Source organism: Erythrolamprus reginae, chromosome Z (assembly GCF_031021105.1).
Source record: "Erythrolamprus reginae isolate rEryReg1 chromosome Z, rEryReg1.hap1, whole genome shotgun sequence".
Classification (NCBI taxonomy): Eukaryota; Metazoa; Chordata; class Lepidosauria; order Squamata; family Dipsadidae; genus Erythrolamprus; species Erythrolamprus reginae.
Window position 1 is genome coordinate 14,827,159 of NC_091963.1, and position 17,057 is coordinate 14,844,215.

General features: G+C 43.2%; 1 protein-coding gene across 1 annotated transcript in view; it reads right to left on the minus strand.

Annotated features, from left to right (window-relative positions):
* ADARB2 (adenosine deaminase RNA specific B2 (inactive)) overlaps window positions 1-17,057 on the minus strand; it is a 599,017-nt gene that overhangs the window by 63,542 nt on the left and 518,418 nt on the right. The gene's annotated exons all lie outside the window — the stretch shown is intronic.

A 17,057-nucleotide genomic window follows, 5' to 3' on the forward strand; every position in this document is an offset into this window, starting at 1 on the left:
ATATTGCAGGAGAGGCAGAGTAACGACACGGACACAAGAGCTGGATTTAAAACTGGGTCATTTTTATTAATTAAATTTGCATAATTTGTTTAAATAAATTAGCATAATGAGAATAATCAACTATAACCCTAAAATGGACCCGCAGGGTCAAACAATTGCTTCCGGGGTGGAAAATGACATCATAAAAACTTCCGGGGCAACTTATGGGCGTAGCTCCATGCTAATCCAGGTGAGGGACCTCTCCCTCACCTGAGACATTGCCATGCACTTGCATGTGGGAGGTCCCGCCGGCTAACCCCTACAAGGGGAATTAAATGAGCGGGACCCAAAGACGGGTTCCCCCCAATTGCTCAGGTCGCTCGCACCACAAGCCTTTGGAGAGAACCTGTCAATCATCCCCAAAGATGCCCAACGGAGAACACGCAGTTGCTAAACTACCACCCAGTTTTCCGCCCCTAACCTGCCTACCCAAATGACCAAAGGTAAGCCAATTAACCTAAATAGGGGCAAAGCACCCCCCTAGCCGCTTATCCGTCACCTCAGTGTGAAATAGGCGAAAAAACAATCGCGGCAAATGCCAAGACTGCAAAAAATTCCTATTCGGCCCCCTAGGGCGACCCACAGTGGCACACTGCAAGATAGGGAGGGTGGGTGGGTGTTTGCTTTGACGAGTCCAGGTGAAAAGGCAGATTTCGAGCCAGCCAGCCCTTTTATAGGGCTGGCTGGCTCCACCCCGGACTCGTCATCGGGTGACCAAGCCACCCGAGATTTCGGCCGAGATCTCGCGAAGCATCGCGAGATCTCGGTCTTCCACAAGATGGCGGCTACGCCGGTAGCCGTGTCCCCCGGGCCTCCTGCAAAAGCGCCGGGGGATGAAGACCACCAGCGATATTCTTGAAAATGTTTCCTCCATAATCACCTCCCTCTTTTGGGATAGTTCACTCCAGTGATATTCTGCAACAGTTCTAACTTACAAATAACTTTTCCAGGGAGCTTCATGTAGAGCATATTGCAATAATCCAGCTGAGAGATGATATATCTATTCTACTTGAGAGCTATGGGCATTTCCAAATTCTCGGCTCTTCTCGAGATCTCATCTGATAAATAGGACTAAGAGGCCAAAATTCAAAGTCATAGCTAGGGAATAAACCATTTTCTTAGATCAAGCTACTTCGCTGAGTTGTTTTTGTGAGAATAAAATTTGAGATACATATCACTGCAGCAGTTGTTGCATACATAGACATGAGCTTTATATTTAAACATTTCACAAAGTCTGATTAGAAAAAAATAGTATGTTTAGATGCCCTCAAGTATTAAGATATAAATGGTTGAAAGTACGGTAATTTGCTCATAATCTCCTTCAGCAAACAATTGCTTTGTTTTATTCATGTAAACTAGGTGAAGGATTCTGTAGCCTAAGTAAAACCCAAGTAATTAAATAACTATTAAAAAGAATTAATCTCAGGAGACGTGCTGCTTTAAAACTACATGCGCGTGCACTAACATACACGTTTTCTATGTTTATCTTGCTTCAACCCAATGTTTGTTTATTAAAAGACTCACTTTCCCCAAAATAATGGTAATTAAGCCTTGGAAACCCTATTTTATCCTTGTTATAGCCTTGATGCCTGTCTAACCATTTAGGAAAGAGCTTTGAATATGTCTTCTGTAACAATTTTTATGAAACAACTTAAGGGATGATTAGAGTGGATGTGGACATAAAGAAACAACTAGGCAGAATGTCAATGAATTTTTAATTGGAATGGGCTTTTAACATTGGACTGAATTCTTAGAAAAATGTCTAATCAGATCACATCTCAAGAGAATGAAAGAAAGAACACTGAGATGCAACAACAAAAAACCTTGGATATTTTCTGTGGAGGCATGAACAACAAATGACCAAGCACAATTTCCCCAAATCTCTTTGGGAAAAACTACGAGCAGCAGGCCAAGAATTGTATTATTTGTATGGAAATATTGAAATATGATAACGGTATAGGAAGAGCTGAGGAAAACACAGAATATAATATAAACAATAAGAAGATGGTTATTTTCTTGGGTTGCTTTAGAACAGAGGTATCAAACTCATTTTCAATGAGGGCTGCATCAGAGTTGTGTTTGACCTCAGGGGGGCCAGAGTGGGCGTGGCCAGCTTGAAGTCACTTGTGTAAAGGGCGCCTGTGGTCGAGGAAATAAAAACCGGGAAACAGTAGCAAAGGCTTGCCAGTTAACCAACCAGTTGGCCTGCTTACAATATCAGTTGATATTCATAAACAAGCTCTGAACTCTATTTTTGGCTGTGACAGCCTCCTACAACCCTCTGCCAGTGAAAATGGAGCTTGGGAGGGCCGCCCACAACCCCACAAACTCCATTTTTGCTGTCAGAGGCACTGTGGACCAGTCCTTTGCTGTTTCCAGAGCGGCCTTGCGGGCCAGATCTAAGCACCCTACAAGACAGATCTGGCCCCTGGGCCTTGAGTTTGACACCCCTGCTTTAGAAAGTTAGTGACTTAAATGTGCATCTGGAAACAGCATCTGCCTCCAGGATATTTACTAGGTAGAGATTCTTGAGAAGGATTTACTGAACGTAATTTGTATCTCCCTTTTAATTATGACTGATTTCTTTGCAAAACAGTGCCAGTCCCATATCTGCAAGAGGCTGAATTGCCATTCAAGGGTTAACTTTCCTTTTTTTGTTACCATTCATTCCCAGTAAACCCAACTGTCTGTAACCCTCCAGAGAATACTTGAGTAAATTGCAAAATGTTTTCAGATACTTGTAACCAGCTTTGCAAATAGACTATCAGCAATGTAAATGTCTTCAGCCATGCAAATAGACTGTTATCAACTTGGCAAATTTTTTAGCATTCCTGTGTAATCCAATTTTCTTGATCTACAACTTTTTAGCTCTTAGTGTTTTTGGTGGTGTCTCCCTCTCTCTTTATCTCTCTCTGTGTGTGCATTCAAATTGGCAAGATAGTGGTCAAAGCATTGTGGTTCAAATTCTATCCTACATGTGTTCAAAAGATGTAAAGCTTGCATACCACTCTATAAATTTAACCATCTTCGTTTATTTTTATGTTAGGAAATTTAAAGGAAAAGGTATCCCTGTCATTTGTGTAGTCAGGCGGTAGGGAAAGCAAGTAGGATGCTTAGCTGCATAGCTAGAGGTATAACAAGCAGGAAGAGGGAGATTATGATCCCGCTATAAAGAGTGCTGGTGAGACCACATTTAGAATACTGTGTTCAGTTCTGGAGACCTCACCTACAAAAAGATATTGATAAAATTGAACGGGTCCAAAGACGGGTTACAAGAATGGTGGAAGGTCTTAAGCATAAAACGTATCAGGAAAGACTTAATGAACTCAATCTGTATAGTCTGGAGGACAGAAGGAAAAGGGGGGACATGATCAAAACATTTAAATATGTTAAAGGGTTAAATAAGGTCCAGGAGGAAAGTGTTTTTAATAGGAAAGTGAACACAAGAACAAGGGGACACAATCTGAAGTTAATTGGGGGAAAGATCAAAAGCAACATGAGAAAATATTATTTTACTGAAAGAGTAGTAGATCCTTGGAACAAACTTCCAGCAGATGTGGTTGGTAAATCCACAGTAATGGAATTTAAACATGCCTGGGATAAACATATATCCATCTTAAGATAAAATACAGAAAATAGTATAAGGGCAGACTAGATGGATCATGAGGTCTTTTTCTGCCATCAGTCTTCTATGTTTCTATGTTTCTGTTATGCCAGTGATGGCAAACCTATGGCGTGGGTGCCACAGGTGGCACGTGGAGCCATATCTGCTGGCACGGACGTGAGCTGTTGCCCTAACTCAGCTCCAGCGTGCTTATGTGTGCTGGCTAGCTGATTATTGCCCCCCACAGAGACTCTGGGAGGCTGTTTCTGGCTTCCAGAGAGCCTCCAGGGGGATAGGAGGGCATTTTTAACCTCTCCCGGCTCCAGGAAAGTCTTTGGAGCCTGAGGAGGGCGAAACACGAGCCTACTGGGACCGCCAGAAATTGGGAAACAGGCCCTTTCTGGCCTCCTGAAGGCCTCCAGGGGGTGGCTGAAGCTGTTTTTGCCTTACCCAGACATTGAATTATGGGTGTGGGCACTCACGCCTGCGCGATAGCGTGCATGCATGCTCTTTCGGCACCCGAGTAAAAAAAGGCTCGCCATCACTGGCTTATACCCTTTTCTTAGCTGAGGGAGCTAGCATTGTCTGGAGACAATTTCCCTGGTCATGTGGCCAGTATGTTAATTTGCCACTAAAGTGGTACCTATTTATCTACTTACATTTGCATGCTGTATGATCAGAAGCTGAGCCCAATAATGGGAGCTTACCCCATTGCAGGGAGTTCAGGTCTCAACCCGAGCTGTCAACTTTCCAGCTGACAAGCTTAGCATCTTTTAACAGCTAAGCCACCACACCCCTGGTGTTAGGAAATGAAGCATTGGAATATAATGAAGAGCCTAGGACATTGAGGCACAATATTTGCTATATTTTCTGGTCTCTCTACATATTGATTATCTCCATATCTCAACATCTGGGGATTGTACTGAGTGAATTTATGGGTGAAAACATACTATTTAATTATTTCCTATTTTAAAAGTAATTAATTAAAAGTAATTAAGGATCATACTAAGGTACTAGAGAAGAAAGGACAATTTAAAAAATCTATTATTCAATAAATAGTGCATAAACGTACTGCCTCCACTGCAACCCATGAAGTGATATATAAGTCTAAATGCTACTACTGCCTACTTCCAACCCCACATACTGCTCCCTCCCTCTCCATCTGTTAATTGCAACTTCACTTCTATTGTAATAGCAATAGCATTTCGACTTATAAACCACTTAATAGTGTTTTACAGCCCCCTCTATGTGGTTTATAAAGTCAGCATATTGCCCCCAACAAACTGGGCCCTCATTTTATCTGACCTTGGCTGGATGGAAAGCTGAGTCAATCTTGAGCCAGTGAGAATTGAAGTGCTGAACTTCTGGTGGTCAGCAGAAGTAGCCTGCAGTACTGCATATTTGTCTTTTAGGGGTTCATTGCTTTTAATGCTATAAGCCACTCAGAGTCATTTTAAAGTTGTTTATTATTATTATTATTATTATTATTATTATTATTATTATTATTTAGATTTGTATGCTGCCCCTCTCCGAAGACTCGGAGAGGCTCACAAGAAGATGGATGGCAAATAAATTTAATAATAAAAATATTAATAATAAATAAGTAAATAAAGTCTCAGGACATTTAAAGCGAAAGATGGTGTCATAAACAGAAATATGGGCAAATCCAGACTTTCTATCCTCTATTCCAGAGGTTAGTTACTCCTGGTTTGGAGCAGTTCTATGGAAATTTATTTATATATTTATTCAATTTTTTTATGCCGCCCTTCTCCTTAGACTCAGGGTGGCTTACAACATGTTAGCAATAGCAGTTTTTAACAGAACCAGCATATTGCCCCCACAATCCAGATCCTCATTTTACCCACCTCGGAAGGATGAAAGAGTGAGTCAACCTTGAGCTGGTGATGAGATTTGAACTGCTGACCTGCAGATCTAGCAGTCAGCTTTAGTGGCCTGCAGTACTGCCCTCTACCTGCTGCGCCACCTCGGGTCATTGGTAGTAACTTGTCAGCCTGAATCACTGGAACCAGCAGCGACCCAGGCCTGCCATGCCCCCGAATTGCCTCGCTTGTTGGCGCTGTGGGCACCGCCATTTTGTTTTTAGCAAACATGCACACCTATGCCCATGCATGTGCATCAAGAAGTGAACCAGCAAGGTAAGCCAGAACACAGCTCTGCTCTGGAAATGGCCTTTCCATTTATTTCATGTGTATGATTTTGTTCATCTCTAATTATGAGAATCATGCGACCCCAACATGACCAGAGTGGACAAACCAGATATAACATCAGAACCAATTAACCATTTTAAAGTGAAAAAGAAATTCAAAATAGGAAAGATTGAAATAATGGGAAATACACACAGTAGATTAGCTAATTCAGTGATTTTCAACCTTTTTTGAGCCGCGGCACATTTTTTACATTTACAAAATCCTGGGGCACACCACCAACCAAAATGACACAAAATGGCATCCTAAGACACTCTCCTCTCTTTTCCCATCCCTGTCTCCTCCCCACCCTTGAACCATTTCCAAATACAGGTGAGGGCTGGGTTTTTTCTCTCTCTTATTCTTTGGGTGTTTTTTATCATATGCTTTAAATCAAGAGTCACTTCGCTCTTTTGTTTCTCTCTTTCCTCTCATTCTCTGTCTCAATCATTTTCTCATTTCTCTTTTTCCTCCCCTTTTTGCTCATTTCTCTCTCTCTCCCTTCCTCTCCTTTTCTCTCTCTCTTGCTTTCTTTCTCTCTCTTTCTCTCTCACTCTTGCTTTCTCTTTCTCTTTTCTTTCTCTCTTGCTTTCTCTCTCTCTCACTCTCTTTCTCTCTCTCTCTCTTTCTTTTTCGCTCTTTCTCTCACACTCTCTCTCTCAGCAAAAAATTGCAAGACCGGAACCTGAGCTTCCTTCTTCGCGGCACACCTGACCATGTCTCGCGGCACACTAGTGTGCCACGGCACACTGGTTGAAAAACACTGAGCTAATTGATTATTCAGGAATGGTAGAACAGGCTGCCTGATTCCGAGAGGTAAAAAACACAAAAGAAAATCAAGACAGTGTGAATGATGATGTGAAGAATGCTTCAATAAAATCATAGGCAGCAAAATAGAGAAGCAAAGAAGAATCATTATTAACAACTAAAGAAATTTAGAATGAATAGATCTCTCAGAGGAAGCTCTGAAACCTACATGATATAATTTTGATGTAGGAAAGAAAGGCACTCTGGGATGTACTATAGGGAGTAATTGGGCACTGACAGATACATAAATGTGATGACTTAGCATTCCTTTCTTGTTCTAATTTCCACGGTTTGTTACACTTACTTCCTGCTGCGAACAAGGGAGAAAAGTGTTTCCAAGAGTCTAGTTCTTCCTTATTCAATGTATTAGCCCCCCCCTCCCAAAAAGCTAGTCTGGACCAATATACAGATTGCATATTTGCAACCCCCTAGATATCAATTGATCTGAACAATTTGGGTTCAGAACACTTATAGGGCAATGTTAGGAAGACCTTCCTTCATTACGATAGACTAACAATCCTGGGCCTAGAAAGCCTAGAACTACGGCGCCTAAAACATGATTTGAGTATTGCCCACAAGATCATATGCTGCAACGTCCTACCGGTCAATGACTACTTCAGCTTCAACCGCAACAACACAAGAGCACACAACAGATTCAAACTTAATACGAACCGCTCCAAACTTGACTGTAAAAAATATGATTTCAACAATTGAGTTATCGAAGCGTGGATCTCATTGCCAGACTCAATTGTGTCAACCCCTAACCCCCAACATTTCTCCCTTTGACTCTCCACGATTGACCTCTCCAGGTTCCTAAGAGGCCAGTAAGTGTTCTGTCTGGGTCACTCCCGAAGCCAATACCAACCCAAAAAGAGAAGCCAGACACACTGGTAAAAGGCAAAGGCAGTTTTATAAAATTCAAGAAAAACACAGGTAACAGAAAATGTCCTTACAAACAGGAAAATGCTGTATCTTCAGATATATTGCCGAAGCCCAAAAGTCCATGCAGCAATACAGAATTCTTGCTGCCAAGCCAAAGCTTTAGATAGCAGACCTATACCTCCCACGGATCTTCCAAAGCTGCTGGGCCACAAGCCAGGAACAGAGACGGTGAGAAACAAGACAGGATAACGCCACGCCAAGCTGATAACACTCCACATGGCTTAAAGGGCTTACCTGCCTTTTAAACCCTGCTGATGAGTACCACACCCAAACCCAGCTGTTTCTACTTCAATGGTGAAAATAGCTCTCTAACTGCTCCTTTCGTTCCTCTGAAAGTCGCTGTCTCATGTCAATGACAGCTTGTGCGTCATCACCTAATGACTCCAAGCTACTGGCTGGGGAGAGCCCCCCCCCCGGGGCTCTCATGCTGTTCTCCTTCATCCCATTCCTGATTTTCCTCTCCCCCGTCCGACTGTTCAGCCCCCTCCTCTGCGCTGTCATCCTCCTCCGGGCATGGAGCCAGCAGAGACACAGCTGGTCCCTGAGCAGCCTCAGGCTGAATCACAACAGTAAGGGGCATACATAAATGCACTGGTGTGCCTTTCGTCCCCTGTCCAATTGTCTTTCCTTTCTCTCACTTATCATATATATTCTCTTCCTTTCATATATCCTCTCCTCTAAGTTCACTTTACCCTTATATATATTACTACATGTCTATTTTTCTTCCTATGTATTTATGTATTGGACAAATGAATAAATAAAATAAAAATAAGATCTTTCTCTAAGTTCAGACAATCCAATCATATTGTACTGCAAAGACAGACCACAACAAATTCACACATGCTCTTTAAAACAATTCCAGGTACACTTTATTTTTGTTTTTAATTGAGCGATCTTCTTACAGGTAAGGACTCCTTATATTTACTATAATTATATAGTTACTATATAATTATGGGGAATTATTGAGTCTGTCAGCTGTACCTCTATAACTGTCTGGTTTGGTTCTGCAACCCGACAAGACGGGCATAGACTTCAGAGGATAATCAAAACTGCAGGAAAAACAATTGCTACCAACCTGGCTTCCACTGATAATCTGTATACTACAGGAATTAAAAAGAAGGTTGTGAAAATATTTACTGACCCTGTGCATCCTGGACATAAACTATTTCAACTCCTACCTTCAAAAATGATGCTATAGAGCACCGCACACAAGAACAACTAGACACAAGAACATCATCACTGTGCTAAACAAATAATACCCTCAACACTGTCAAACTATTCACCAAAGCTGCATTACTATTATTATTAGTCTTCTCATCATTCCTATCATCCATTTCCACCCGCTTATGACTGTAACTTGTTGCTTGTATCCATACAATTTATATTAATATTGATTGTTTCCAGATGGCTTATTTGTACTGTATGACGATAATTAAGTGTTGCATCTCATGATTATTGACAAATGTATATTTTCTTTTATGTATACTGAGAGCATATGCACCAATGATAAATTCCTTGTGTGTCCAATCATACTTGGCCAATAAAGAATTCTATTCTATTCTATTCTATTCTATTCCATCACATTGCATCCCATCTCATCCCATCCCATTCTGACACTGGTTAAGATAATTAACTTCAAAATACTTCCTTAGAGTGCTGTGTGCCTGGTGTATTTTGCCACTTCTATCTATCTTGAATTTCTTACAATGATCCTAATTCAAATTAATTGGCTCCTGTGACAAATTGAAAAAAAAAAATCTAAATATCCAGTGCCAAAATATTTCTTTCCACAGTCAAAAAAGCCACTGATAGAACATCGACCATCCATGTGCTATTTGTTCCAGGTAATTTGTAAATGTCTCTGTTTGAGATTTATGTATCTATAAAGAAACATTTCCTTTGTATATAGATCAGCGGTCCCCAAACTATGGCCCGGGGGCCGGATGCGGCCCGCTGAGGCAATTTATCCGGCCCGCGGCAGCACACAAGATTTTACATGGAGCCGGGAGTTGGAGTTGGGGGCGGGGAGCGACAAAAGTGCGAGGCCGGCTAAAGTTTTTCTTTTTTTGAATGGTGAAGGTTTTTCTTATTCTGAATGTTGTGCGTGCGTGCGCACTCCCCATCCCCTTATGGGCTGGCAGGGGGATGGGGGCAGAGAGGCCACAACCGAGAGGCTCGGCACCCGCCCATCCGCGGCGGGCGGGGGCGGCTCCCTTTCCTTTTCCCGCCGGTAGCCATCGCTGCAGGTTCCTTGGGTGGGAGCTGCCTCTCCCTCTGGACAGCCCAGCCAGGCAGCCGTAGAAAGTGCAGAGATTATTAGAAAGTAACAGAACCCACCCGAGGAACTTGCGGCGACTGCTGCCGGCTTGGCTGGAGGCAACGGTGGTGGGTGAAAGAAAGAGCTGCGCTCGCGCGCCATGAATGCTAGTGAGAGAGAGTGAGAGAGAGAGAAAAAAAAAGGAGAGGAAGGAAGAGAGAGAGAAAGAAAGAAAGAAAGAAAGAAAGAAAGAGAAAACTCGGCAAGGAGTTGGGTACTTGTTCTACTTCACCTCCTCCTACTCCCTCAAGGCAGCGGCATTAAGAAAACCGCAGGGTTTTTTTTATAGTCCGGCCCTCCAACAGTCTGAGGGACAGTGAACTGGCCCCCTGTGTAAAAAGTTTGGGGACCCCTGATATAGATCATAGACAGTCTTACTCCCAAGTGTCCAGCCAGTAGGGTCAACCTATCTCAGACCGAGAAGGCTGTTGCAATAGTGAATTCATGTCAAATTCTACACATGTCTTGTTGGTCATTATTGTTAATATTATCTCTATTTGCCAACATTTACACAACGTGCATTCATACACTCCTGATTATCTACTATATAAATTTAATAATGAATAATAATAATTTATAAGATTTGTATGCTGCCCCACTCTGAGTGTTTGTACACACACGCATGCACAGCTCTTCTAACATTATACACATTCAACCTCATTTACTGTGATAGGAAAAACTTACCCAGAGAGCCCAGAAGGGAAAAAAAGAAAAAAAAAATCAAAATTTTTCTACTGGTTCTGCATATCTGACCAAAATTTTGCTACCGGTATTGCATATCCAACCTCACCCACAGGAGCCCATCACTGGTCATATGTGTGAAAAATAGTCATAATTCGTTTTCGTTCAGTGCCATTGTAACTTTGAACTGTCACTAACAGAACTCTTGTAAAAAAAATTTTTTTAAAAAATATTTGTATTAAATTTTTATTACAACAAACAAACGAACAAAAAAATCTTAAAGAAAAAGTGCCCAACACCAATAAACCCCACCACCATTTAGGGGGTTAAATTATTTACAATAAATTTCAATTTTTTCCTTGGCTCCAGTTTACATTTCTTTACATACAAAAAGTGATTGGAATTTATTTTTCACATTGTCATCATAAATTCTACTTAAGATATATTTTTTCACCTTATTCCATCGTGCCATCAGCTTCTCCAATTTATTTTCATCAAAGTTATTTAATCTTATTTCCATAATTTCAAAATGGATGTGGTCTACCATGTACCAGTACCAATTCTGGATTGTCCATTTATTGCTGTCCTTCCACCCTAATACCACTACTGCTTGAGTGCTTTCCAAAGCTGCTGTTTTGATTTCTTTAAATTCTCGTAATTCCCCATGTTTAACTAGTGTTGCTAATTCTTTCGTGATTATCCAATTAATGTTTAGCATATTGTTAATTTCATTCTGTACTTCCTTCCAAAATTTTTGAACTTCAATGCATTCCCAGAGCATATGCATAAAAACTCCTTTTATTTGGCAACCATGGATTTAACCAGTAGTGGGCAGGGGCCAGTGCACTCAGGTGTTTCATCCGGGGTAAAAGATTCTGGGTTGCATGCACAGCTGTGCACCCCTGACATGTCCCCACATGAGATTTAGCTTCTGTGCATGTGAGGATGCTTCCATAAGCAAGATTTTGGCAATTTTCTGAGATTTTTTGCTTCTGCGCATGCGTAGAAGCAAAAATATCAGCAAAGATCTCCAAAATCTCCTGCAAGCATCTTCGCGTGAGATTTTGCTTGCTGCCCATACGCAGAAACCAAATCTTGCGCCGATGGGTGGCCGCACACCTGTGACAGCCTCGGAGGGTACACTGCTAGGAGGTAAGACGAGTGGCCCTTCACTAGCTGTAACATGTGGAAAGAACTCCCAGGCTTTGTTCAACGTTCAAAATGTTTGATTTTGCTGGTTTTACGATGGTTCAAAGAATTATCAAATTGAAGGGTTCATTTTTGCCATCAGCTCCACACCACCAGTGAAGTCCACTTACTTTCCCTACCAGTTCAGAAGCGCGGGCTCTGCTCACAGGGGGCCCCTGTCAAGCATGCTTTTCACCCTCTGCGCATGCGTAGAAGGCTTTGTACCTGCACCGTGTGAAAAACAAGGAAATGGTGATGTCTGGGATAGAGGGCGGAGCCTCAGGCTACTGCTACCACCAGTTGGAATACTGTGTTCAGTTCTGGAGACTTCACCGACAAAAAGATATTGACAAAATTGAACGGGTCCAAAGACGGGCTACAAGAATGGTGGAAGGTCTTAAGCATAAAATGTATCAGGAAAGACTTAATGAACTCAATCTGTATAGTCTGGAGGACAGAAGGAAAAGGGGGGACATGATCGAAACATTTAAATATATTAAAGGGTTAAATAAGGTCCAGAAGGGAAGTGTTTTTAATAGGAAAGTGAACACAAGAACAAGGGGACACAATCTGAAGTTAGTTGGGGGAAAGATCAAAAGCAACATGAGAAAATATTATTTTACTGAAAGAGTAGTAGATCCTTGGAACAAACTTCCAGCAGACGTGGTAGATAAATCCACAGTAACTGAATTTAAACATGCCTGGGATAAACATATATCCATCCTAAGATAAAATACAGAAAATAGTATAAGGGCAGACTAGATGGACCAGGAGGTCTTTTTCTGCCATCAGACTTCTATGTTTCTATGTTTCTCTGAATCATTGGCGGTGGCTGCTAGCGGTATATCCCAACGAGGGCATACCAGTAGCATTTCACCACTGCTCCACACTGTCTCCTCAATGTAAAGATACAAATTAAAGCGTCCTTGAAAGATAGCCACCCTGCCTCCTCTCACACTATCTAGTGAAAGACGTCTATCTGTGCAAGTGATTTTATCCAAAAGGCATCTTGGTTAGATCCTTAAACCGATAGACTATTGCATCTTTCTGCAAACATATTTTACCAGCTTCCCACTAAGGGCCAGAAGTAGATTGCCCATTAATATTCCTTATTCCTTTTAGGTGTCATGCATTCTAAATCTTAAAACCACTAGAAGGATCCATGGAGACAGATTGTCAACTTTTCCTTTTCTCCAGCTACCCCACTTAGTGATGATTAAGATCCATTTCAAGCAATATGGACTCTAATTTTCCAACTTTTATCACAGCATGAAATTGCTGTTTAGAGCCCCTTTCGTCCACTTCATCGTTATTTCATATAAGATAATAGGAAAGGCATCCCTGCTTGCTTTTAAGATCAAAGTGATTGTCAGGTTCATAAAAAGGGAGAAAGAGAGAGTCTGCAAGAGAAAAATGAACTCTGATGCAGAGAAAAGAAATCAGGGTGTATTACTCTTCTGTAGGCATCCTTGCTTTTTCCTCTGAAGATGACTATATTTCTTAGATTATGCATTTGAAAAGAAAAGAAGATGGAAAACATTTCTGTATATTGTTAACTGTCCAGATGCATCACCCTTAAATAGGAAAAACAGTATTTAAATACCTGCTATCTTAAATAGGAAAAACAGTATTTAAATACCTGCCATCTTTTATCCATGTTAAGTGTGGAAGTGTTTTTATTCTTATTATTTTAAAATAATAAGATGGGCCACTGTAGTTCTTCATTCTGTCCAGGAATTGCCAGTTAAGAGGAAAGGTGGCATTACAAATTCCAGCATTCAGCTTTTTAAAATTATTTTTTTCTAATAATTGAATTTCAAAGTGAGGTTAAAGTATGGGACCGCATCCTGCCACATACCCCCAGTGGTCGGTTAGGTCCCACAGGATTGGCCTTGTCAGGGTTCCTACAGCCAGACAATGCCGGCTAGCAGGGCCATGTTGGAGGGCCTTCTCTGTGGTGGCTCCAGTTCTGTGGAACCAACTTACCACTGAGATCCCCATCATCCCCACCCTCCTGGCTTTCCAGAAGGCCATAAAAACAAGGCTTTTCCAGCAGACCTGGAGCTGGTGAATGGCTCCATCTTATTGCGGCCATATGGATGAACGCTATAGCTGTGTTATTGTTTTTTGTTGTTGCTTTATATTGTTGAATATATTTGTGAATTAAGGGTTTTATAATTGCTTTTAAAGTTTTATACTGATGTTTTTATTACTTATATTGCTGTTAGCTGCTCAGAATCGATATAGAGATGGGTGGCATACAAGTCACAGCAATCATCAATCAATCAATCAATCGATCAATCAATCTTGATCTGATGTGGGTGAATTAATTTAATGTAATTTATTCGACTTCTATGCCACCCAATCCCATAGGACTCAGACCAAAGCATTGCATAGTGCTCCCTCCCCCCCCTTTCTTTTCTTTTCTACCTCCCACAGTTTATCAAGTCCTATCATACTTATTTCCCACTACAATCCACATGAAAATTTCTGGAATAGTGAGTGGTGGAGAACCAGTCCCTCTTTCCTGTGTGCAGAGATGCATTTTCAATGTATTTCTGGTGCAGGCTGTCATTTATAGATCTCCATGGTTCCCAAGAGTACAAATATTATTGTAATAACCCTATTCCAGGTCAAGCTTGGCTAAGAATATTCTTTCTGCACCAACTGAGGACATTCAAACTTCCCAAGGAGCTTCTGATACAGGTGTACAGAGGAATTACAGTGGTACCTCTACCTACGAATGCCTATACAGTAATACCTCATGATACGAACTTAATTGGGGCAAGGAGGAGGTTCGTAAGATGAAAGGTTCGTAAGACGAAACATTGTTTCCCATAGGAAACAATGTAAAGTCAATTAATCCGTGCAACAACAAACCCCCCCCCGCAAAAAAACGCTGCCGTCCGGCTGTCACATTTTAAAACAGCCGGGGGGGGGGGCCTTTCCAGCAGCCTCCTGAACCGGAACGCCAAACCCGAACTTCCGGGTTCGGCATTGGGAGGCTGCTGAGAAGCCCCCCAGCTGTTTTAAAAGATGACAGCCAGGCGGCGGGGCTTCTCAGCGAAAGTTCGGGTTTGGGAGGCTGCTTTGAGGAGGCGGGGAAGCCTCTTGTAGCAGCTGCCACAGCCGCCGGCTTCCCCGCTGCTCGCCCGCCGCCCGCCCGCCCAGGATGCTGACCTGCTGCCTCGCGGGGAAGCCAGGCAAGAGCGATCTTCTGCCTGCCATGGGCGAGCGGCGGGGAGTCGCCCATGGCCGGCAGAAGATCGCTCTTGCCCGGCTTCCCCGCGAGGCTTCCCCCCTCCTCGCCCGCCACCCGCCCATCCAGAATGCTGACCTGATGCCTCGCGGGGAAGCCGGGCAAGAGCGATCTTCTGCCGGCCATGGGCGAGCGGTGGGGAGTCGCCCATGGCCGGCAGAAGATCGCTCTTGCCCGGCTTCCCCACGAGGCATCAGGTCAGCAAGAATGATCTTCTGCCGGCCATGGGTGACTCCCCGCCGCTCGCATTGGGGTGGGGGGGCTGTCAGGACACCCCCCCACCCCAGCACTTTGCATCCCGCCGGCTTCTGCCGGACACGGGCAATGAGTGGGACAGAGAAGCGGGGAGAATCAGGAGGCTCCTTTGGCGGCTGGAGGCTGCCTGGCTTTGTGTTTTTGGCTGGGGGAGGAGGCAGTAGGACCTTCCTAACTCCCTCCCCCCCATCCAAAACCCCAAAGCCTGTTTGCTGCCACACAATTTAGCCAGGTCAGGAGCGAAGTGATGTGGAGGAATGGGGAGCTGAAACCGGGCGATTTCAGCTTTCCATCCCTTCATGTCACTTTGCCGCTAAATCGCTAAAACATGCTTTGGGGTTTTGGCTGGGGGGGAGGGAGTTAGGAAGGTCCTACTTCTCCCCCCCAGCCAAAACCCCAAAGTATGTTTGCTGCCACACGATTTAGCGGCGAAGTGACGTGAAGGGATGGAAAGCTGAAACCGCCCGGTTTCAGCTCCCCAATCCTCCACGTCACTTCGCTCCTGTCCTGGCTAAATCGTGTGGCAGCAAACAGGCTTTGGAGTTTTGGCTGGGGGGGAGGGAGTTAGGAAAGTTCGGGGTGGGTGCTGGGAAGCCCCCCAGGCCGGCTGCGACCTTTTAAAACAGCCGCGCCACTTCCCAGCTGTCTCCTAAAGCCGAACGCTAAAGCCGAACTTCCGCGTTTGGCTTCAGGAGACAGCTGGGAAGCAGTGCGGCTGTTTTAAAAGGTCGCAGCCGGCCTGGGGGGCTTCCCAGCACCCCCCGAACCCCGAACCCAAGGTATGCCCATGTTACACCAACACTCCGCAGTCTGCATTGGTTGCCGATCAATTTCCGGTCACAATTCAAAGTGTTGGTTATGACCTATAAAGCTCTTCATGGCATCGGACCAGATTATCTCCAGGACCGCCTTCTGCCGCATGAATCCCAGCAACCAGTTAGGTCCCACAGAGTTGGCCTTCTCCGGGTCCCGTTGACTAAGCAATGTCGTTTGGCGGGACCCAGGAGAAGAGCCTTCTCTGTGGTGGCCCCGACCCTCTAGAACCAGCTCCCCCCAGATATCAGAGTTGCCCCCACCCTCCTTGCCTTTCGCAAGCTCCTTAAAACCCACCTCTATCATCAGGCATGGGGGAATTGAAAATTCCCTTCCCACTAGGCTTATAGAATTTATACATGGTATGTTTGTATGTATGAGTGGTTCTTTAAATTGGGGTTTTTTAGATTGTTTTTAATATTAGATTTGTTTACATTGTCTTTTTATATTGTTGTTAGCTGCCCCGAGTCTTCGGAGAGGGGCGGCATACAAATCTAATAAATAATAATAAATAATAATAATAAGATGTGGCTCAAGGGTAACTCAGCTAATTTCTACTGCATTCTTGAGCTGAATTCTCAAGCACCCAAGGAATACTTTGTTGAGGAGTAGGTCTTTAGTTTACTGTGGCTCACTTCTGTCTAGTGATCTGGTTGGAGCCGCTAGCAGTTAACATATCGTATAGCCCAAATCTACAGCATAATGCCAGTTTGTTCCAGATAATTTAGCAAGCTCCTCTGAATATGCATTGGATACCTCCTGCTTACTCTGAAAAATTGTCTGTCAAACTCTAAACATATGCATATGAGGTTACAGTCTACATTTAATACACTAATTCAAGCCTTTGTACCCTATTTGGAGCAGAAATCAAACTTTATGTAGGAAAGAGAGGGAAAAAACCAGCTGGAATCAGATCATGCTTCTACATTTCATCTATCCAATTCTGGG